This window comes from Molossus molossus, unplaced genomic scaffold (assembly GCF_014108415.1).
Source record: "Molossus molossus isolate mMolMol1 unplaced genomic scaffold, mMolMol1.p scaffold_m16_p_2, whole genome shotgun sequence".
NCBI classification, from domain to species: domain Eukaryota; kingdom Metazoa; phylum Chordata; class Mammalia; order Chiroptera; family Molossidae; genus Molossus; species Molossus molossus.
Window position 1 is genome coordinate 57,075,748 of NW_023425355.1, and position 23,925 is coordinate 57,099,672.

A 23,925-nucleotide genomic window follows, 5' to 3' on the forward strand; every position below is an offset into this window, starting at 1 on the left:
GAAAAATAGAAATATTGATGTAAGAGAGAAACATTGGTTGGCTGCCTTCTGCATGCCCCCTACTGGGGATTGAGCTGCAACCCAGACATGTACCCTTGCAGAGAATTAAACCAGGACCTCTCAGGCCATGGGATGATACTCAATCCACTGAGCAACTCTGGCCCAGTGTGAAGGACAGACAATAGGGCAATAAAACAACAAAAAAAAAACATACAACTAAAGTACTGTGAAAACTTATAGTCAAAATTTCCCCACTTGGTAGACCTTGCCCTGAACCCTAAGAGGATTACAGGAACTAGGTAGGAGGGAAGGAGATAGGCATCAGCTGGAGTGGACCACTATATTGTGCAAATAGAACTGCTTACGCCTCAGACAAAATGGCTAACTGTAGATATTCACTTCTATACATGCTTGCTTGCTCGCAGACCCTTAGCCCAATTTCTTAACAGGGGCTAAGAAGACTATATAAGCAACCCACCCACTGAGCTCAGGGCTGCTCTCTCCTCTGTGTAGGATGGGACAGTTGCCATGCGGCTAATAAAGCTCTCTTAATTTGAACCCAGATTGGAGTCTGAGTCTGATTTGTTTTGTTGGTCTACAACATTTGGAGGCTCCAGCGAGAAAGACAAACGAGGTCTCCCACTTCGGCGGGTTGATCTCCTGATTCTTGGAAACAGGTCCATCCCAGGAGCAGATTGGTTGTCTAGAGGAAGGCCGTGGAGAGATGTTCCTCAGCCCCAGATGCCATTCTGCCCTGGACATTGTCTCTACTCCAAATTCTATCTAGAGGGTGTTTGAAAACCCTGGGCCCAGGTTCTGCAGACGGGACCTCTCTAGGTGAGTCTGTTTCTGAAAACTCTGTAGAGTAATTGGGGAACTGGATTTGCTGGATGCAGCACATGGATCCCACCCCTGGGTGAAAATGAGACATCACTCTTGGCCCCAGTTTGGTTTATCTGACAACCAACCTCTTTGTCTTATTTGTTTGTCCTATTGTGTTTTGTGTTTCTGTGTTGTGCTGGCCTGCATCCTTCAAAATGGATCAGAGACCTTCAAGACCTAAGACCCCTCTTCAATGTCTTCTTGATAACTTCCCAGATTTCTCCAAGTGCACCTCAGGTCATGACATCACGGTGTATCCTGGATCCCTGCGCACTCTGTGCAAATTAGAGTGGCCCACTTTCTGGATCAGCTGGCCCTCTCAGGACACTTTTGAGTTAGGCTATTTGTTTGTAGTTTGGGGCATAATCTATGCGAATCTCAGACACCCAGACCAAATTCCCTATATTGATGTTTGGATTGTCATAGCTACTGACAAGCCTAATTATATTAAAAAATGATCATGCCCTAATAGGAAGAAGATTTTAATTGCCCAGCCTCTGCAGAAGCCTCAGAAGCCCTCGGCTCCTTCTCCCTCCCAAAGGCTTTACCCTGTTCTTTTAGGTCCCCCAGAAGACTCCCTCACTGACCCTTTGGGACCACCCCCTTATTGGCCTCCACCACCCACCGCTGCCATTGCTGGAGAGGTTGAAGCCCTCCAGCTGCTCAGTCTTCCCCATACACATGGTGGTACCTTTTATAACCCTTCTTTGCAGGCACCAGACTCCTCAGCTGCCATCCTGCCTCTCCATCAGGTTGCTCCACCACTGGGTGGAGACCAGAGTCAGCCCTTCATGATCTATGTCCCCTTCTTGACTAGCAATCTGTATAACTGGAAACAATAGAACCCCTCCTTCTCTGATAAACCCCAAGGTTTAATCTCTCTCCTAGAGATGGTCTTTCACACCCATCTGCCCACTTGGGATGACTGTCAGCAATTGTTGCAGGTCCTGTTTACCTCCAAGCAGAGGGACAGGATGCACAGAGAGGCAGAAAAATCTGTCCTCGGGCCAGATGACCAACCCCTCATGAATCCAACCCAACTAGAGGCCTACCTCCCTACCCTCTGACCTGATTGGAACCCAAACACCGATCAAGGTAAGGAGGCTTTAAACCAGTATCACCGATCTCTACTTTGGGGCCTCAGTGGAGCTGCAAAAAAAGCCAACTAACCTGTCTAAGGTAAGCAAGACTGTTCAGAATGCGGGAGAGTCCCCCGCGGCTTTTCTTGAATGTCTCATGGAGGCTTATTGCCTCTTTACTCCCATAGACCCGGAAGCCCCTGAGAATAAACGAGCAATTAATATTGTCTTTGTCACCCAGTCGGACCCATACATTAGGAAGAAACTTCAGAAATTAGAGGGTTTTTTTTTTATCCTCACCCGAGGACATTTTTCCATTTTTTGTACAGATAGAGTGGGAGGGAGAGAGAGGAAGAGAGAGAGAGGGAAACATCGATGTGAAAGGGACACATCGAGTGGCTGCCACCCACACGACCAACCAGGGCCGGGGACAAACTGCAACCGAGGTACATGCCCTTAGCGGGAACCGAACCCGGGTCTCTCCGGACCGCAGGCGGACGCTCCAACCGCTGAGCCAAACCGGCCAGGGCGAAATTAGAGGGTTTTGAAGGAAAGAATCTTAGTGAGTTAGTTGAAATAGCACAGAGAGTATTTAACACCAGGGATGACCCAGAAATGGCTAATACTAAACGAGTCACAAAGGTAGTCATAGCTGTTCTTCAGGAGAATTGGAAAGAACAATGGGGAAATAGGCCTGAAAACACAGGACAAGCCCTATGGAAACCTCTGCCATCTCCCGATCCTAACCAATGCACCTACTGCAAAGAATATGGTCATTGGAAGAAAGACTACCCTAAGAGGGGGGGCCAACAAAAACCTAAGGACCTCATCCTCCTGGAAGACACTGAATGAGGGGGCTGGGCTTCTACAGATTAGGCCACTGAGAGCCCAAGGTAACGTTACAAGTTGGGGGCCATCCTGTTGAATTTCTATCTGATATTGGAGCTAACTTTTCTGTTCTAAAGGAGACCACAGGGCCACTCTCATCTGAAAAAATGCCAGTTGTAGGGGCGACAGGAAAGTCCAAATCCTGCCCTTGGACTACAGTGAGAATAACTGACCTAGGCAAAGAACTATCAGTAATTTTTTCCTAGTCATGCCGGACTATCTCTACCCCCACCTTGGCCGAGATCTCCTCCAGAAATTGCAGACCACTATCTCCTTCAAGCAGGAGGGCTCCACCCTAACCCTTGGGGAACAGGAGGTTTCTCTTTTGCTCACTGTGCCTTTATCTGAGGAATATCTTCTGTTAGGACAGCCCACCAGAGAAATCCCAAATGCTCTCCTCAAGAGATGGAAAAAGGAGATACCAGGTGTTTGGCCAGAGACTAACCCCACTGACCTAACTAAGCATCAGGCTCCAGTTATAGTACAACTAAGCAGCAATGCCTCCCTCATTCGGTTCTGCCAATACCCCATCTCCATAAAGGCCAAGCTAGGAATAACTACACATATTAATAGACTCAGAGAAGCTGGCATTTTAAAACCTTGCCAGTTGGCCTGGAACACTCCCCTCTTGCAGGTTTAAGAAGCCTAGGACTGAGGATTTTAGGCCTGTCCAAGACTTAAGGGAAGTAAACACTCAGGTGGAAACCATCCACCCCATGGTTTCAAACCCTTACACACTTCTGAGCCTGATCCCTCCTAACCGTGTTTACTATACTGTCTTGGACCTCAAGGATGCTTTCTTTTCCATTTCTTTATCACCTCTCAGCCAACCCATCTTCGCCTTCAAATGGGTTGATCTGGAAGGGGGATTCTCAGGACAACTGACCTGGATCCAACTGCCTCAAGGATTCAAGAACTCTCTCACCATCTTCAATGAGGCCTTGAGAAAGGACCTCCAATCATTCCGGGAAAGGTACCAACACATTACCCTGCTACAATATGTAAATGACTTGCTTCTAGCAGCAGCTTCTCTTCCTGAATGAGAGGAGGCCTCGAAAGCACTTCTACTAGAGCTAGAACACTTAGAATATCGGGTCTCAGCCAAGAAAGCTCAATTATGCACCACCACTGTGACCTACCTAGATTATGAATTCAAAGAAAGAAAATGGTCACTCTCCAATAGCAGGTCTTGAAAATCCCTTCCCCCACGACCAAGAGACAGGTTCAGAAATTTCATGGAGGTGTAGGGTACTGCCACCTCTGGATCCCTAGCTTTGCCAAGATCGCTAAGCCTCTCTATACTATCACAGGAGGAAAAGACAATGCCTTAATTCGGACTGAGATAGAACAACAGGCCTTTAAGAAACTAAAAACAGCCTTAATGTCTGCGCCAGCCCTAGCTCTGCCTGATATTACTAAGCCCTTTCCACTCTTCATCTCTGAGACTTGAGGCATTGCCAAAGGGATCCTAACCCAATCATTAGGGCTCTGGAAGAGACCAGTTGCCTACTTATCTAAGAGACTAGACTTGGTAGCCTCCAGCTGGCCCAGCAGCCTGCGGACCACAGCAGCTACTGCCATTCTAGTTAAAGAAGCATCCAAGCTGACTCTAGGGCAAGACCTCCAGATCACTGGGGCACACTCTGTTGAGGCTCTCCTCAGGAGCCCTCCAGACTAGTGGATGTCTAACACCTGGATCACCCAATACCAGGTTCTCCACTTAGACTCCTCCTGAATCCAGTTCCTGAAGACCTCTGCCCTTAACCCGGCCACCCTGCTGCCTAATGATGACCCTCAGGCTACCCTTCATGATTGCTTAGGCATTCTTGAGAATCTAACTAACCTGCAGTCTGACCTAACTGACAACCCTCTCCCAACTCCAGAGCATGCTCTCTATACAGATGGGAGCAGCTTCATCCAGAAAGGGGTTCAATATGCAGGAGCGGCAGTGGTCACGCAAGACAAGGTCACCTGGACCCAGGCAGTAGGGCATGGGACTTCAGCTCAGAGGGCTGAACTAATTGCTCTACCTCAGGCTTTAAGATGGGTTAAAGGCAAGTCAGTAAACATCTACACTGACAGCCAATATGCCTTCGCCACAGCCCATGTCCATCGGGCCCTCTACCAAGAAAGGGGACTCCTAACCTCAGGAGGGAAACAGATCAAAAATAAAGAAAAAAATTCTTGCCCTCCTAGAGGCTATTTGGCTACCAACAAAAGTGGCCATTATCCTCTGTCGGGGCCACCAGAACTCTGACACCCCTGAAGCTAAGGGGCACACCTTCACTCATCAGACAGCCAAGGAGGCTGCCCTAAGACCAGTGGGGCCACTAGAGATCTTTTTTGTCCTTCCAGGTAAAAGCCTCCCCAAGGAGCCCTCCTATACCCAAGAGGAAGAAGAACTTGGATGGAGGCTCAACTGTAACCAGGGGCCGCATGACTGGAGGCTTCTCCCCAATGGAAGGATCCTCTTGCCTGCAGCCCTAGGCTGAGAGCTGATCTCTCAGCTCCATCAGGGCACCAACTTTAGCAAGACTAAACTCTCCAGTCTCATAGCCCAGGACTTTTATGCCCCAAACCTCAACAGATGGATAGAATCTGAAATAAGGAGATGCCCTGACTGTATCCAAGTCAACTCTCACCCTCAGAAAACAACAGACATTGGGACCCGAGAAAGAGGCACAGCTCCTGGTGACCACTGAGAAATTGAATTTACTGAGGTCACCCCTGGACAATATGGCTATAAATATCTACTTGTTTTTATAGATACCTACTCTGGCTGGACTGAGACTTTTCCTACCAAGACTAAAACTGCAACCATGGTAGCTCAATTACTGCTTTCTGAAATAGTCCTTCGATTTGGCCTCCTTCTAGCTCTGGAGTCTGACAATGGCCCAGCATTTATTGCTCAAACCACAAAATTGTTAGCTAAAGTTTTAGAGATTACTTGAAAATTGCATTGTGCCTACAGCCCTCAGAGTTCAAGACAGGTAGAAAGAATGAATAGGACATTAAAAGAAACTTTAACTAAATTCCACCTTGAGACAGGTGACAACTAGGTAAGACTCCTTCCTTTTGCCCTCCTTTGTGTGTGATGTACCCCTTATCTTAAGGGTTTTACCCCATTTGAAATCATGTTTGGCTGACCTCCCCCTATTCTACCTAAAATCAGGGATGAGGTCTTAGCCAACCTGGATAACCATAACCTCCTCAGCTCTTTGCAAGCAATCCAGAGGCTGAGTAAACAGACCTGACTGCTAATCAAGGATTTCAGACCCCAACCGAGGACACCCCAGATACCACCACATGACTTTGCCCCCCGTGACTGGGTCTGGGTCAAGAAACATCAGCCTGCTTCCCTCGAGCCTCACTGGACTAGCCTTTTTCCTGTTATCCTGACTACGACCACCACCCTTAAGGTAGCAGGACAGAAATTTGGGATTCGCCACACTCAGGTAAAGAAGGCACACCCTGAACAAGTACCTGAACAATGGGCCTTACAGCGGACCAAGGATCTCCTGAAGGTAAAGCTCTCCAGGGTTTCCTCCTAGTCTCTTTCCTGACTCTGATTGCTGGTAAGGTGCCTACCCAATTTAGATGCACTCAAGGGTGGCCACTGCTATGAAAGTATGGCCCACACCTGACCCCTTGGAGACCTACAAGGAAAGGAGACGTTCTTCATCATCGGCAACTACGACCTAAGCTCTTCCCCTTATGTGAACACTACCCTATCGGTAGCGGGGACACTACCACCCTAACCCCATTAAGCCCCTCATCACAAGAGACTTGGGTCCTAACTGCACCCCCCCCCCCCGGACTTGGTTTGCTTTTACCTCAGGACTGACTTCTGCATCTTTCCCGTTGAAACCAAAGACTTATGTATTTTTGCTAACATTATTCCATAGGTTTATTACTTATCTGGGGAAGCTGGAAGGGGACATCTCGAATCCACTAACCATGGGCCTCACCTTTGCAAGAGAGCCCTGACCCTAATTCCCTTCTTAGTTGGATTAGGCATTGCAGGGTCAACAGCGGTAGGGTCAGCAGCTCTCTTAAAAGGCCATTATGACCTAGGCAGACTGTCAGCTCAGATTACCCAAGATATCAATGACCTTGAGAACCAGATATCTTGCTTAGAGAAGTCTCTTGATTCCCTTACCAAGGCAGTCCTTCAGAACTGGCAAGGACTAGACTTACTGTTTCTTAAGCAAGAGGTCTCTGTTTAGCCTTAGGAGAAAACTGTTGCTTTTATGCTAACCACTCTGGTGTTATTAGGAAAAGCTTAAGCCTGGTCAGAAAGTGGCTGAGTGAATGAGAGAAAGCTCAGTCAGCCTCCAAGAATTGGTATGAGGACTTATTTGGCTGGTCCCCATGGCTTACTACCCTAATCATTGCCTTTTGGGGACCCTTGATTCTCCTCCTGTTAATGTTAACTTGTGGCCCAATCCTGATCAGTCACTTAATGCAATTTATTTGGAAAAAATTACAGACTGTTAAGCTCATGGTTCTGAGCACTCCTTATCAGAGACTAGCTACAATAGAAGAGACTAAAGAAACTTATCTAGATTCAAGGATTTGAATTAGCCCTAAGACCAGTGGGGGATGTGAAGGACAGGCAATAGGGCAATAAAACAAACAAACAAAAAAACATACAGCTAAAGTACTATGAAAATTTATAGTTAAAATTTTCCCACTTGGTAGACCTTGCCCTGAACCCTAAGAGGATTACAGGAACTAGGTAGGAGGGAAGGAGATAGGCATCAGCTGGAGCGGACCACTATATTGTGCAAATAGAACTGCCTACCCCTCAGACATAATGGCTAACTGCAGATATTTGCTTCTGTACATGCTTGCTTGCTCACAGACCCTTAGCCCAATTTCTTAACAGGGGCTAAAAAAACTATATAAGCAACGCACGTCCTGAGCTGGGGGCTACCCTCTCCTCTGTGTAGGATGGGACAGTCACCATGTGGCTAATAAAGCTCTCTTAATTTGAACCCAGTTTGGAGTCTGAGTCTGGTCTGTCTTTTTGGTCTACAACAGGTTTTTCATAAGGTAAGGCCTCTAGTGCCCAGGCTTCTATATCTAGATGTCCAGTTGGTACCTGGGTCTGAAGCCACTTTCTTGCTTCTGTGACAATCCCCTGCATTTGACCCAGGTGGGGCAATGAGTGTGGAAAACTGCTCCCCCATTTTGTAGGGTCTCATCAAGTTCCATTCTCCTTGAACCCCTTGTCTCCTGCAGAGGTAATTGCATTGCTGCTGAGGGTTTTGGTCCCTGGGTCGCTGATCTGAGATGTCTTATCAGTGGCTCTGGTGATCCTGGCTCCAGTGACCCTGGCTCTGGTGGTGCATTGGCTGGTTGTGGAGGTGAGACAGATGGAGGTTGGCTGTTGAGTAGGTTAGCTTCCCCATCCTTAGGTAGCTGGGCATATGTCAGTGGCAGTGGAGGGGCCTCTTTTCAATCTCCTTGTACTATAGGAGGCCATTTAATTTGCCATGAAGTCTTCCTTTCACCTTGTGCCATGAGAACCTTACTGTCCCTGACTCATAACACAGAATTGGACCCAAGGAGGCCTGATTTGGGCTATTTACAACCATTGGTTTATATAGGAATATTGGTCCAGATGGCCAGGTCTCCAGTGACTACCCTATACATGGCCTGGATCATGGGAACATCAAGGGTGTCTTCAGAGTGCTATTCTAAACCAAAAGTGGGCCATTCTAATCCACAGAGGGTGTGTGATTTTCTGGGGGTCAATTTGACTCCATAATCTCCTGAGAATCACTTTATAAAATTCTTTATCATACACTCCAGAACTGTGGATTTAGAAAAACTTTGTCCCATAATGTTATCTAAAATGGTTAAACAAACCTTCCAATGAACAGCAAGACAAACAGGAGGGAACTCTCATTTTATTTGCCTGGCCACTCCCTTCACGGGGATTTAGGCACCTTTTGGCATTGGCAGGTCAGTTTAAGCCCCTGACTTGGATCAGGTTTGCTGGTGGAGACAAATGTCTCTGCAAACCTGATACTGCCCTTAGCTGTATAAAGTTGCCACAGATGCGAAGGTTGGGATTTACACAGGCTCCGTAACAGGCATTGTGGAGCACCGAAAATCACACACACAATCACACAGAATTTAAACTTTCCACCCAGGAATTTCCTTTCCTGTGCAGCATCTGTGCCATCTGGGAGGTGATCAAGCTTCCCTTCCACCTTAGAGGTGGGCCTGAACTTGGTCCTGGGTCCCCAGGGACATTTACCAATCCCATGTCCTGGCAGGCTTTTCTATCTTCCCCAAAGTCTAGAGTCCAGTTCAAGCACAGGGAGGTCTCTGCACTGCCTAAGGGGCTGTCCCTGGTTTGCCTTCTCACATTTATCACCTTTTTTTAGGAATAACAAAAATGGGAATGTTCCAGGGACTAACTGAAGGTTCTATATGCCCTGTTTCTAATTGTTCTTTTATTAATTTATTTGTTTGTAATAATCACCCCCTTGTTTTTTATCCTCACCCAAGGACATTTTTGCATTTATCTTCAGATAGAGCAGGAGGGAGAGAGGGAGGAAGAGAGAGAAACATCAGTGTGAGAGAGACACACCGACTGGTTGCCACGCACATGACCACAACTGGGGCCGGGGACAAACTGCAACTGAGGCACATGCCCTTAGCAGGAACCAAACCTGGGACTCTTTGGTCCACGGGCCAATGCTCTAACTGCTGAGCCAAACCGGCCAGGGCATAATTTTTCCTCTTTTAAGGGCCACTGATCAACTTATACCAGCTCTGTTGTTTTCTTGGACAATGAAAGGAGGGGAGTTTTATCAGTGACCCCTAGCCAAAGGCTAAGTTTGAATAATCATTCCCCAATGAAAGAGAAGTTCCCTTCCCCACAAATTTAGGGGAGACTCCATGACATAAGGTTGAATCCATCCTTTTTTCCCATCTGCACCTATACAGGAAAGGGACCACGCATTTTGTTGAGGAGCTTGAGTTCCTCCCACTCCTGTTACTAGCAGGGGTAAAGGGGCTTTAGGCCATTTCTTAGGCCATTCCCTGGCTGTTATAATAGAAATGTCTACCCCTGTATCCACAAATCCTGAATATAGTTGTCCTTGTATATTAATGGAAAGCAAGGGCTTTTTGGGTTTACTAGCAGCCATCCAGAGAACATCACACTGACCAGTGCTCCCAAACCCTGCATTTTCTCTTACTGTGGAGGTGGCTCCAGGGACCAAGTATGGTAACAAAAGGAGTTGAGCTATTCAGGTTCCCAGTGTTAATACATGAAAGCCCACAGCCTTGGGCTTTATTTTAATTTCTCCCTCAAAATCTGAGTCAATTACCCCTGGCATCACTTGTATCCCTTTCATTGTTGAGCTAGATCTTCCAATCACTAAACCCACCTTTCCCTCTGGCAAAGGGCCATAAACCCCTGTAGGAGCCAGATAAGTAACATTAAACTCCTTAAGGGTTAATTCTGTAGTAGTGATAATGTCCATGCCTGCACTTCCTGCTGTGGATGCTCAGAGGTCTCCAATCCTCTGCTTGATTGACTGAGAAAAGCCTGAGCTTGGGGGACCCAGTGAGCTGTTGGGGTACCAGGTCTTGTACCCCTTCTTTCATTTCCCGACAAGAAATTTCCAATTTTGTCAAATTTAGACTTACACTGATTGCTCCAATGCAGCCCTTTGCCACATTGAGGACAAGGCTTAGTAGAAGTGCCACAGGTTTCAACCTTCCCTTTTCTACATTCCTTCTGAAAATGTCTTGGCTTGCCACAATTGAAACATAATTTGGACAATTGTTGCACTTTTTTGAATCCTCCAATTGGTAACATTCTAAGAGCAGCAGCTAATGCTCTGGACCAATGCATTTCTGCCCCCACATTCTGACATATTTTTATATATTCCCCTATCTTTGGGGTTTTCCCTTCAAAAGAGCAAGTACTGACTGACAATCTGCATTAGCATTCTCATAGTCTAATTGTAATAACAATATATCTGCTGCTTTTGTATTATCAACCTATCTACTTACTGTTGTTTGCAACCAATTAATGAATGACACCTAAGATTCCTGTGCTTCTTGTCTAACTGTAGCAAAAGAGCCTGTTCTTCCTCCAGACTCTGGAACCCTTCACCAAGCTTTAGTAGCTAAATCTGAGGCCTGATGAAACAATCTAGCATTTTGCCTTGCCTGTACTTGGGGATCTAAATAGTTTCTTTGCCCTAGTAACATGTCTTGTCCAATAGAAATTTCTGCTCCAAGGTTTTTTATTGCCTATTGCATGGCTTCTTCCTGATAGTCTAACATCCACATGGCAAATTGGGCCAGTGTCAGCACTGTTTTTATAGGTGCTGTCCAATCCCAGGGAGTCATCTGATAACTATTAGCTACTCCCTCTAATATTCCTATAGTAAAGAAACTTTGTAAACCATTTTCCATTATGCTTTACCTGAATTCTTTAAAAATTTGATAGGGCAAAGATACATGCACAGGTTGTTGACCTAGCTGTATTATAGCTTGAAAAACTCCAAAATTTCCACCTTTCTTGGCTTCTTTAAGACAACACTCCGTAGCTGGGTGTGGAGAGGCTGAGGAATCCTAGACATAAAGGAGAGGAGGAGGAGAATTTTTCTCCTTAGATGACCATGGAGGTGCAGCTGATTCTGTAGTCTCCTCTGAAGGAAAAATTAAAGTTGCTGCACTGCTAGGACTGATTTTCTTAGCAGCTGCAATGCTGTACATACCAGTCACCATAAAAGAAGGGTTGACGTAGAAATATTACACCCCAAATTCTTGCATACCCTGAAAGTTTCCCATACTTTGAACCACACGTCAGAATCAAATGTGCCCTCCTTAGGGAAACATGGGCAGTGCTTTTGTACATCCCTCAGAAGCTGCAAGATCTTCTGCTCCAACACAGAGCATTAAGCTGCTTTCAGCAGCTTGTGCCTAAAGTCACTGATCTTTAGAAAATCCCAACCCCATGCTGTCTTACTAGAAAACCCCTAGGTATGCAGGCAGCTGTCCCAAGCCAGGCACTGCTGACCTGACATAACTTGAGTGTACTTTTACTGTTTATCTAGATCACTAATTTTCTTTCTAATTTCCATTGCATTGCTGGTCACATCAAATCACATCACTGTGTATTCGAGTCACATTGGGGTCACCACTTGCCAACTCTCTCACCTGCTGGGGGCCATCACAATGCAATGAACTATGAGCAGACACTGCTTGGAGTGAGGGGGGGCACTGCAAGAGAGCAAATGCTCCAGATCTCTAGATGCAGCCTAATTTATTCGTAAAGTGGTTCTCTAGGTTACATGGTGTTTTAGGTAATTAAGTCCTTGAGATCGTGTCTCTGCTGACCATACAGCCAAACCCAGCATATTTTCTGTCTCTCGCTGTTTTCAGCAGAGATACATCATAACAAATACATTCATGCCTGGGCATATTGCCCAATATTGCTTCAGGGTAGCTTTCCAAAACCTATGTTCATGCGTACCTTGTCTATTCACACATATACTATACATTCAGTCAGGGTGGCGTTCCAACCGTTTCATGCGTACCTTTATTTATTCACACAAATACTTTGATCCTTGGCTGGCCAGGCCATGAGAATGCATACCTCAAGGTTATTTTTTGTTCATCCACCAAACCCCCAACCCTATGCTTGACTTTTCACCCTGTGTCTCTATGTTGCTAGTTCTTAGCTCCTTTGACACCATGTTTCAGGTACCACTTCTGTAAATCTCACTGGTATTTAGACTCTTCAATGAGTTGTCTCTTCAGCTCTATACTCAGATGAGAGCCTTTCCTAAAAAAATAAAAGAAAGACTTTTATTTGATGGTAACATTCTAGTTGAATTCCCTTAGAGATTGGTAAATCTTATTCACTACTTACTTTCTATACACCCACCCACTCCTACATAGACACGGATGGATCTACTCCTCCCTGAGCTGGTAACAATCAGTTCCTGTAACACTAAACTCCAGTCAGCAGGCCCTGATCTGTCCAGCCTCACTTTCTTGAATTCCACCTAAACATTAAACAAATTACATACCTTAGGGTTTTGTTTGTTTCTAATAATAACTAAAGTACTACTGCCATTCAATGGTGACCCATTAAGATGACAAGATCAGGGTTTTTTTTTAATTGATTTTAGAGAGAGAGGAAGTGACAGGGAGAGAGAAATAAAAACATCGATGAGAGAGAACATCAATTGGCTGCCTCCTGCATACACCCCACTGGGGATCAGGCTGACAACCTGGGTATGTGTCCTGACCAGGAATTAAACCTGTGACCTCTTGGTATATGGGTCGATGCTCAACCACTGAGCCACACCATTTAGATGATCAGGGTTTTTTTTTTTATTATTATTATTTAATGTATTTATTTTCATTTAAATAATGCTTGTATATATCAAGCATATATTGGTTATATTAATTTCAGGTGTATAATATAGTGATTTGACATTATTATAGCTTACAACATGATCACCCCACTAATATTAGTAATCATTTGTCACTGTATACACTTAATCACAAGTTTAGGATTTCTGAAGGGTAAAATAAAGTTATTTTTGACATTGAAACTGAACATGAAGGGCTGAAGTCAATCACTGACAACATTATTATGAGATTTGTTTAAGTTGATTAATTTTTTTATGTCTTCTTTAAATTTTAATATATCATTGTCCCCCCCATCAATTATATTTTCTTTAAATAAAGCCATATACTTCAAATGACACATCTCCATGCTCTAAATGCTTATATAAGAAAACAAGTGTCGCCCTGGCTGGTTTGGCTCAGCGGTTAGAGGGTTGGCCTGCAGTCCGGAGAGACCTGGGTTTGGTTCCCGCTAAGGGCACATACCTCAGTTGCAGTTTGTCCCCAGCTTTGGTTGGGTCATGTGGGCGGCAGCCACTGGGTGTGTCCCTTTCATATCGATGTTTCTTTCTCTTTCTCTCTTTCTTCCTCTCTTTCCTTCCCACTCTATCTGAACAAAATATCGGGGAAAAAAATATGTCCTTGGATGAGGATTAAAAAAAAGAAAACAAGTGTCTTCGTGATTTACTGATATAATTTCTTCATAACAGTTTTTGGACTCTTTTCACTACCAAGCTTTATGAAAAGTCCAAGTAAATTGCTTAGATTTTTGAGGAACAGAGTTGGTATAGGTAAAGGAGAGAAAGTATTTCTAGTGAGAAAAAGAATCCTCTGCAAAACTTTGTACACTTGTGAATCCCAAAGAAAGAATTAAAATTTATGTCTCTTCTGTAAAGTGACTCATATAGCCATAGGCAAAATTCTACTGACCTATCTGAACACATCTAGCTAATGAGAGACTGTTACTCGAGATTCTTTTGTATTCCCAAATGTGCTTAACTTAGATTTCTATATCCTTTGTGCTTTCAGTGGAAATGCTTCAGGAACAATTGCAGTGATTTAAAAATAGATACTTGCCACACTTTTTTCCCCCCATATTTTGGTGGCAACCAACTGCAAACTACTTGAGGAATTTGAATTCCAAAATGTCCTGAACCTGCAATGAAAACAAGCAAACAAAAAATGATGAGTTTTCTGTGCTCATTGCTAATGTACAGCACTTGAAAACCAGAATTTCATATGAGTGTGTCATAAAATCCTGAAAAAACATCAGAGGTTGATGGTTCAGTGTCTAAATGAATATCAAATACAGAAGGACAAATAACATTTTTTTTCTTTAGAATTACTGTTTTCTTTATAGCACATTATTCTATAAATTAAAAAGATTTTTATAAAATAACATGTTACAAGAATATTGCTTTGCTGAACCCTTCTTGTATGAACCTTTTTAACATTTTCCACATTGATTTTTAAACTGATAAGAACAGATACTACACTTGATCTTAGCCAAAATGCCAAGAAGTGATTCCACATTGATTTTTAAAGTCACATATACTCTGCCTGTGTTTTCGATCAATGAGACAGACCAGACTCAGACTCCAATTTGGGTTCAAATTAAGAGAGCTTTATTAGCCACATGGCGACTGTCCCATCCTATGAAGAGGAGAGAGCAGCCCTGAGCTCAGGGGGTGAGTTGCTTATATAGTTTTCTTAGCCCCTGTTAAGAAATCGGGCTAAGGGTCTGCGAGCAAGCAAGCATGTATAGGAGCGAATATCTGCGGTTAGCCATTATGTCTGAGGGGTAGGCAGTTCTATTTGCACATTATAGTGGTCCACTCCAGCTGATGCCTATCTCCTTCCCTCCTACCTAGTTCCTGTAATCCTCTTAGGGTTCAGGGCAAGGTCTACCAAGTGGGAAATTTTTAACTACAAGTTTTTATAGTACTTTAGCTGTATGTTCTTTTGTTTTATTGCCCTATTGTCTGTCCTTCACAAACCCTCAGGGAGACCCAAAGGCACAGAAACATGGGAGAGGGCAGGAGAGACACAGACAAAGGCACAGAGGCAAAGCCAGAGTTTGGGGCAGACAGAGAGGCCAGAGAAACTACATATGACAGAGGCAGGGAGAGATAAAGATGCAAGAGAGGTTTTCAGGAGCCAGGCCACTAGGCACCTCTCCCAAGCCAATGGGGCAAGTTTTAACCATCTCCTCTGAAGGTCCCCAGCCTCTCTGAAACTGCCTCTGATCCTGATGCTAGTCCAAGCCCCAGGCTGCAGAATGGAGCTTTTCACAAAACCAGGGTGTGAAGAATGTGGTGCCCAGATGGCCTCAGTTTCTCCCAGCTTCAGCTCCCTGCCATATCTCAGCCGAATCCACATCCCAAGAGGGCCTGGATGGGCAACTGGCTTTGGGGAACCCAGGCCCACCTGCTGCTTCCCCCCTGTGACCTTCCCTGGGCTGCTGTGACTTCTCTTGTTACTACTGGCCTCCCTCCTGCCCTCAGCCTGGCTAGTGTGGCTCAGTGGTTTGTTAACCCATGCACCAAGAAGTTCTATTCCCAGTCAGGGCACGTGCCCAGGTTGTGGGTCCAATCCCCAGTGGAGGACATGTGGGGGGTGGAAAAATGAGTGTCCCAACCACCAGCAAGGAAAACCAGAAACTTCTGCTTCACCCAGCCACTACCTGTCAGACTTAGCTTTCAAGATTACCCAAGGCAAAGTCCCAGAAACTTGGCAGATTTCTTCTTGCTTTGAATGTAACAGAAATTGTCACATCAGAATGTAAAAATGATCTACAAAAAATGACTTAATCTGGTATGGAAAAAAATACTTATGAGAGACCGAAAAATGGCGGCGGAGTGAACGGAGCTACACAGACCGTCTCCCAGAACCAAACTGGAATTACAACTATAACACAGACAAATCGACGGGAAAAACCAACAGAAAAGCAGCTTGCGAGGACCATACAACGAGGGACACTGACTCCATCCCGGTAGGCTTGCGAAGGCGCGAGACGGGGCTGGGAGCCCAAGGTCGGCAGCTCGGCAGCGGCCTTAGCTATAAGCGGCGCCCGCGGGTTACACTCCCAGGCGGCCCCACAGCGCAGCCGGGACTGAGGCTAAAACAGCCACAGCCACAGCCACTCACCTTGGGCTCCGGCAGAGGGAGGGCAGACTGGACTGGAACTGTGTCGGGACACTCGGGGTTTGGAGGGCTCTCGGAGCTTTGGCTGAGTGCAGCCACTCAGGACGGTGGCCACATTGCTTCTTCCCAGGGCTCTGAGAGAGGCAGCAGCCCCTCCCTCGGAGATCCAACCCCACCCTGTGGGCCATTGAAGTGCTAATTGAGGCTCACTAAGGACCAGCATCTGCCCCACCCTCGTGAAAGCCCCTTGGCTGAGCACCAGAGGGAGTTTTTCAATCAACTGACAACCCAAAACTCATCAATTAACCTAGACTGCTAGCTTCCAGGCAAAAAGCTAGAGGATAACAGTACGTTTCCTGGGCTGGCAGCTTTAACCAGGAAAGTAAGACTTGACAGTGGTGTTCAACGCGGGTCCTCCCTCGCTCATCTAAACACAGGAGAGGGAGCCACAAACAGCAGAACACCAACACCCACAGGGAGAACTTGACAGGCTCCAAAGCCCAGAGTGATAGCTAAAATGGTGAAACACAGAAACAGAAGCCAAATGAAAGAGCAAACCACCTCCACCGAAGATGAGATCAATGTGGAGCAATTAGGCATGTTAACAGAGCTAGAATTCAGAGCCATGATCTTGAGGAAGCTGAACAGCATGAGTAAGGACATAGAGACACTGAAAATAAGCCAAATGGAAATTAAAAACCAACAAGAAGAGATAAAAAATGACATATCCGAAATGAAAAACACATTGGAAGGTTTAAAAAGCAGAGTAGGGGAAGCTGAGGACCGGATCAGCGAATTAGAAGACAGGGTAGAAAAAATCAACCAATCAGAAAAACAAAAGGAAAAAACTATTAAAAAACAGGAAGACAGCTTAAGAGAACTATGGGACAACTGGAAACGTAATAATATTCGCATCATAGGAGTCCCCGAAGAAGAAGAAAAGGAGCAAGGGATAGAGAATATATTCAAAAAAATAGTGAGAGAAAACTTCCCTAATTTGGTGAAGGAAGAAGGCATTCAAGTTCAAGAAGCACAGAGAGTCCCAAGTAAGAAGAACCCAAACAGGCCCACACCAAGACACATAGTAATTAAAATGCCACAAATTAAAGACAAAGAGAGAATCCTAAAAGCAGCAAGAGATAAGCAACAGGTTACCTACAAAGGGAACCCCATAAGGCTCTCAGCTGACTTCTCACAAGAAACACTACAGGCCAGAAGGGAATGGCATGAAGTAATCAAAGTCATGAAAAACAAGAATCTGAATCCAAGACTACTCTACCCAGCAAGGCTATCATTCAAAATAGAAGATCAAATAAAGAGCTTCCCAGACAAAAAAAAGCTAAGGGAATACATTAGCACCAAACCAGCACTGCAAGAAATGTTAAAAGGACTGCTGTAATTAGCAGTAGAAATGGGAACAAAAATAGAACCACACTAAACAAAAATGGCAATAAATAAGTACATATCAATAATCACCTTAAACGTAAATGGACTGAATGCTCCCATAAAGAGACACAGAGTAGCTGATTGGATAAGAAAGCATGACTCATCTATATGTTGTTTACAAGAGACCCATCTCTCAACAAAAGACTCACATAGGTTGAAAGTGAAGGGATGGAAAAAAATTTTCCAAGCAAATGGAAAGCAAAAAAAAGCTGGGGTAGCAATTCTCATATCTGATAAAATAGATTTCAAAATGAAGACCATAACTAGAGACAAAGACGGCCACTACATAATATTGAAAGGATCTATCCAACAGGAAGATATAACCTTGATAAACATATATGCACCCAATATAGGAGCACCAAAATATATTAAAAATCTTCTGGAGGACTTCCAAGGAGAAATCGACAACAATGCAATCATAGCTGGGGACTTCAACACCCCGTTGACAGCACTGGATAGATCCTCTAGGCAAAAAATTAGCAAGGAAACAGAGACTCTAAATGAAGCACTAGACCAAATGGATTTAATAGATATCTACAGAGAATTACACCCCAAAACTACAGAATACACATTCTTCTCAAGTGCACATGGGACATTCTCAAAGATAGACCACATGATAGGACACAAACTAAATCTCTACAAGTTCAAGAAGATTGAAATCATATCAAGCATCTTCTCAGATCACAATGGCATGAAACTAGAAATCAACTGCAACAAGAACATGCAAAGACATTTCAACACATGGAGGCTAAATAGCATGTTATTAAACAATGAATGGGTCACCGAGGAGATCAAGGAAGAAATCAAAAACTTCCTGGAAACCAATGAAAATGAACACACAACAACACAAAATCTATGGGATGCAGCGAAAGCAGTTCTGAGAGGGAAGTTCATAGCACTACAGGCCTACCTCAAAAAACAAGAAAAATTTCTAATTGACTGTCTAACCTCACAACTTAAAGAATTAGAAAGCAAACAAAAAGAAAACCCCAGAGCAAGTAGAAGGAAGGAAATAGTAAAGTTCAGAGCAGAAATAAATGACATAGAGACCAAAAAAACAATTCAAAGGATCAATGAAACAAAGAGCTGGTTTTTCGAAAAGATAAACAAGATTGATGGACCCTTAGCTAGACTCACCAAGAAACAAAGAGAGAGAACCCAAATACACAAAATCAGAAATGAAAGAGGAGAAGTAACAACCAACACCACGGAAATACAAAAGATCGTTAACAACTACTATGAACAACTATATGGCAACAAATTCGACAATCTCAGCGAAATGGACAAATTTCTAGAAACACACAGTCTCCCAAAACTATTCCCGGAAGAGATAGAAAACTTGAACAGACCAATAACAACTAAGGAAATTGAAGAGGTAATCAAGACTCTCCCAGCAAACAAAAGCCCAGGCCCAGATGGTTTCACGGGGGAGTTTTACCGAACATTCAAAAAAGAACTAACACCCATTCTCCTCAAACTATTTCAAAAAATTCAAGAAGAAGGAAGACTTCCAAACACGTTCTATGAGGCCAGCATAATTCTAATTCCAAAACCAGAAAAAGACACTACGAAGAAAGAAAACTACAGGCCAATATCCCTGATGAACATAGATGCCAAAATCCTGAACAAAATACTAGCAAATCGGATCCAGAAATACATCAAAAAAATTATTCACCATGACCAAGTGGGATTCATTCCAGGGATGCAAGGCTGGTACAATATTCGCAAATCAATAAACGTGATACACCACATAAACAAAATGAAGAATAAAAACCACATGATCATATCAATAGATGCTGAAAAAGCATTCGACAAAATCCAGCATCCATTTCTGATAAAAACGCTCAGCAATGTAGGAATAGAGGGATCCTATCTCGACATAATAAAGGCCATATATGAAAGACCTACAGCCAACATCATACTCAATGGACAGAAACTAAAAACATTTCCATTAAGAACAGGAACAAGACAGGGATGTCCACTTTCGCCACTCTTGTTTAACATTGTACTGGAAGTCTTAGCCACAGCAATCAGACATGAAGAAAAAATAAAAGGGATCCAAATTGGAAAGGAGGAAGTGAAACTGTCATTATTTGCAGATGACATGATATTGTACATAGAAAACCCTAAAGACTCCATCAAAAATCTATTAGACTTAATAAATGAATTTGGCAAAGTAGCAGGATACAAAATTAACGTCAAGAAATCGACGGCATTCTTGTACATCAATGATGAACTCACAGAAAGAGAAACTGAAAAAACAATCCCATTTACCATCGCTCCAAAAAAATTACGATACCTAGGAATAAACTTAACCAAAGAAGTAAAGGACCTATTTGCAGAAAACTACAGGTCATTGAAAAAAGAAATAGAGGAAGATATAAAAAAGTGGAAGAACATACCCTGTTCATGGATTGGAAGAATTAACATAATTAAAATGTCCATACTACCCAAAGCAATCTATAGATTCAATGCAATCCCCATCAAAATACCAACGACATATTTCATAGAACTAGAACAAATACTTCAAAAGTTCATATGGAACCAAAAAAGACCCCGAATAGCCACAGCAATCTTGAAAAAGAAGAACAAAGTTGGAGGGATCACATTACCAGATATCAGGTTATACTACAAAGCGACTGTAACCAAAACAGCCTGGTACTGGCACAAGAACAGGCATATAGACCAGTGGAACAGAACTGAAAACCCAGAAATGGACCCAAGGCAATACGCTCAATTAATATTTGACAAAGGTGGCAAGAGCATACAGTGGAGTAAAGACAGCCTCTTTAATAAATGGTGTTGGGAAAATTGGACAGCTACATGCAAAAAAATGAAACTCGACCATCAACTTACACCATACACAAAAATAAACTCAAAATGGATAAAAGACTTAAATGTGACCCGTGAATCCATAAAAATTCTAGAAGAAAATGTAGGCAACAAAATTTCGGACATCATACGGAGCAGAATTTTCACTGATACATCACCTAAGGCAACAGAAATAAAGGAGAAAATGAACACATGGGACTACATCAAACTAAAAAGCTTCTGCACAGCAAAAGAAACGATCATCAAAATGGAAAGGCAACCCACTGTATGGGAGAACATCATTGCCAATGATGTATCAGATAAGGGGTTAATTTCCAATATATACAGAGAGCTCACACAACTCCACAAAAGGAAGACAAAGAACCCAATTAAAAAATGGGCAGAGGAGCTGAATAGACACCTCTCCAAACAGGACATACAAATGGCCAAGAGACATATGAAGAAATGCTCAACATCACTAATCATCCGAGAGATGCAAATTAAAACAACAATGAGGTATCACCTCACACCTGTCAGAATGGCCGCCATCAACAAATCATCAAACAACAAGTGTTGGCGAGGGTGTGGAGAAAAGGGAACTCTAATACACTGCTGGTGGGAATGCAGACTGGTGCAGCCGCTATGGAAAACAATATGGTGCTACCTCAAAAAATTAAAAATTGAACTTCCATTTGACCCAGTGATCCCACTGCTGGGAATATACCCTAAGAAGCCTGAAACACCAATCAGGAAGAATATATGTACCCCCATGTTCATAGCAGCACTATTTACAATAGCTAAGATCTGGAAACAGCCCAAGTGTCCACCAGTAGACGAATGGATCAAAAAGCTGTGGTACATATACACAATGGAGTACTATGCAGCGGTAAGAAAGAAAGATCTCTTATCCTTTGAGACGACATGGAGGGACCTGGAAAGTATTATCCTAAGTGAAAGAAGCCAAGCAGAAAAAGACAAATACCACATGATCTCACTTATATACGGAATATAATGAACATAACAGTCTGAGGAATACAGTAGACCCAGACACATGGAAGTAGGGCACAGACTGACATCCCTCAGAAGAGGGGATGGGGGGTGGGGGGGTGGGAAGAGATAAACCACAGAACTTATATGCATGTATGCATGACCAATGGACATGGACAACTAAGCCGGGGACAGGGTGGAGGGGGTGGGGTGGGGGGTGCCAATGGGGTAAAAAGGTAAAATATCTGTAACAAAAAAATAAATAAAAATTCATAAAAAAAAAAAAAAAAAAAAAAAAAAAAAAAGATTACCCAAGGCAAACGAATGCTAGAGGCTGAAAGGAAACAGGCAGTCTGTGTTATTCTGGTTCCCACATCCAGTCAACAGATTAGAGAATTCCTAGGAGCAGCAGGGTTCTGTTGAATATGGATACCTCGATTTTTAGAACTGGCAAAACCCTTATATTGGCCCTGAAAGAGGAAGAATAAGTACCCCTTGTCTGGGTCCCTGATTGAGAAAGTACCAGCATTACAACTCCCAGACGTCCCTGGGAGACCTAACCCAAGAATTTGGGCCTTGGCAGAGACTCATAGCTTGCCTTTCAAAGCAAACTGACCAGGTTGTGGCAGGCTGGCCAGCCCCATCCCCTGGAAATAGGAGATCGTGTTTCCTAAGAAATTCCATGGCAGTGTCTTGCCTGGTTTGAACATCCCTGCTAGGCTGTGGTACCATTTGCCTGCCTTTGGGGAGATACTGTTGTTAGAGCTGGAGTAAGACCTGAGCATGTAGGTGGAGGGACTGACAATGCAATCACTAGGCCAGGCACCTGAGCTGCTGGGTAGGACTAAGCTGGGAATCTACAAGGGAGCCCTGTGAGGGGTGCTGCAGTATCAGGGGACAAAACTCCATATTCAGCCCTTGGAGGAAGGCACCTCTAACACTGAAGGGGGGCTGGGGCTCATATTTTATGCTGGAAGAGTCCCATCAGTGGCCAGGGCTTCATGTGCAGTGCGAAGACTCCTGGGAACTCCAGGCCCAGCCGCCAAAGAGCCAAGCACTTTGCTTCCCTGAGTAGATTTGTGGAGACCCTGGTGGTGGCAGATGACAAGATGGCAGCATTTCATGGAGCAGGGCTGAAGCACTACATGCTCACAGTCATGGTGGCCACAGTCAAGGACTTCAAGCATCCAAGCATTCACAGCCCTGTCAGCTTGGTGATGACTCAGCTAGTGGTTCTAGGGCCAGTAGAGGAAGGAACCCAGGTGGGACCCAATGCTGCCCAGACCCTGCACAGCTTCTGTGCCTGGCAGGGAGGACTCAACACCCTTGAGAACTCAGACCCAAATTACTTTGCTGTTTACCCATCAGGACCTGTGTGGGGTCTCTACTTGTGACAACATGGGCATGGCTGACATGGGCCCTGTGTGTGACGCAGCTTGGAGCTGTGTTCCATGTGTTAGTCTGAATGGGCCTAGAAGCACCTCTTGTCATGTCATGGCTCCTGTGATGGCTCATGTGGACCCAAGGAACCCTGGTTCCCCTGCAGTGCTCACATCATCACAGACTTTCTGAACAATGGTTATGGGCACTATCTCTTAGACAAGCCAGAGGCTCCCTTGCACCTGCCTGTGACTTTCCCTGGCAAAGACTATGAAGCAGAACTATGGGCCCTGTTGAGGGCATTAGAAATTAGCAGATAAGTAGTCCAAAATATATACTGACTTGCAGTATACTATGCCTTTGCACCCTACATATACATGGGACTATATACAAGTAAAGAGAACTCCTTATTGCAGGGGTGAAAGGAATAAAAAAAACAAGGTGAAATCCTAACATTGTTGGAGTTGGTCTGGGAACCAAGAGAGGTAGCAGTCATCCACTGCAAGGGACAGCAAAAGGGAGGAGACTCAATTTCAGAAGGAAACCATCAGGCAGACGCTGCAGCTAAACAAGCTGCAAGGGAACAGACAGCCCCATCAAAAATTATGCTGGCTCCAGAACTCCCTGCAACCCCAAAATACATGGCCCAGGAAGAAAAATGGGCACAACAGGAGGGGAGAAATATAACAAAGGAAAGATGGTGGATACTCCCAGACCATAGAATCTATGTGTAAGAACAATTAGCCCTTTGGTTAGTCCTCCAACAACATGAATTCACCCATCTGGGAAAAACCATCCTAGAAGCCTTATTAAGCTGGCACTACCTGATTGCTTGGCTTCCATACCTCTGTGCCTTGTTCTTCCAATGCTATATCCTCTGTGCTCAAAACATTGGAAGACAAGGCCCCACCGG

At 44.3% G+C, this 23,925-nt stretch overlaps 2 pseudogenes; one reads left to right on the forward strand and one right to left on the reverse strand.

Moving 5' to 3' along the window:
- Positions 1 to 14,653: 14,653 nt before the first annotated feature.
- Positions 14,654 to 14,770, reverse strand: LOC118636890 (annotated as a pseudogene).
- Positions 14,771 to 15,723: 953 nt separating this feature from the next.
- LOC118635312 lies at positions 15,724 to 23,332 on the forward strand (annotated as a pseudogene).
- Positions 23,333 to 23,925: the final 593 nt, after the last annotated feature.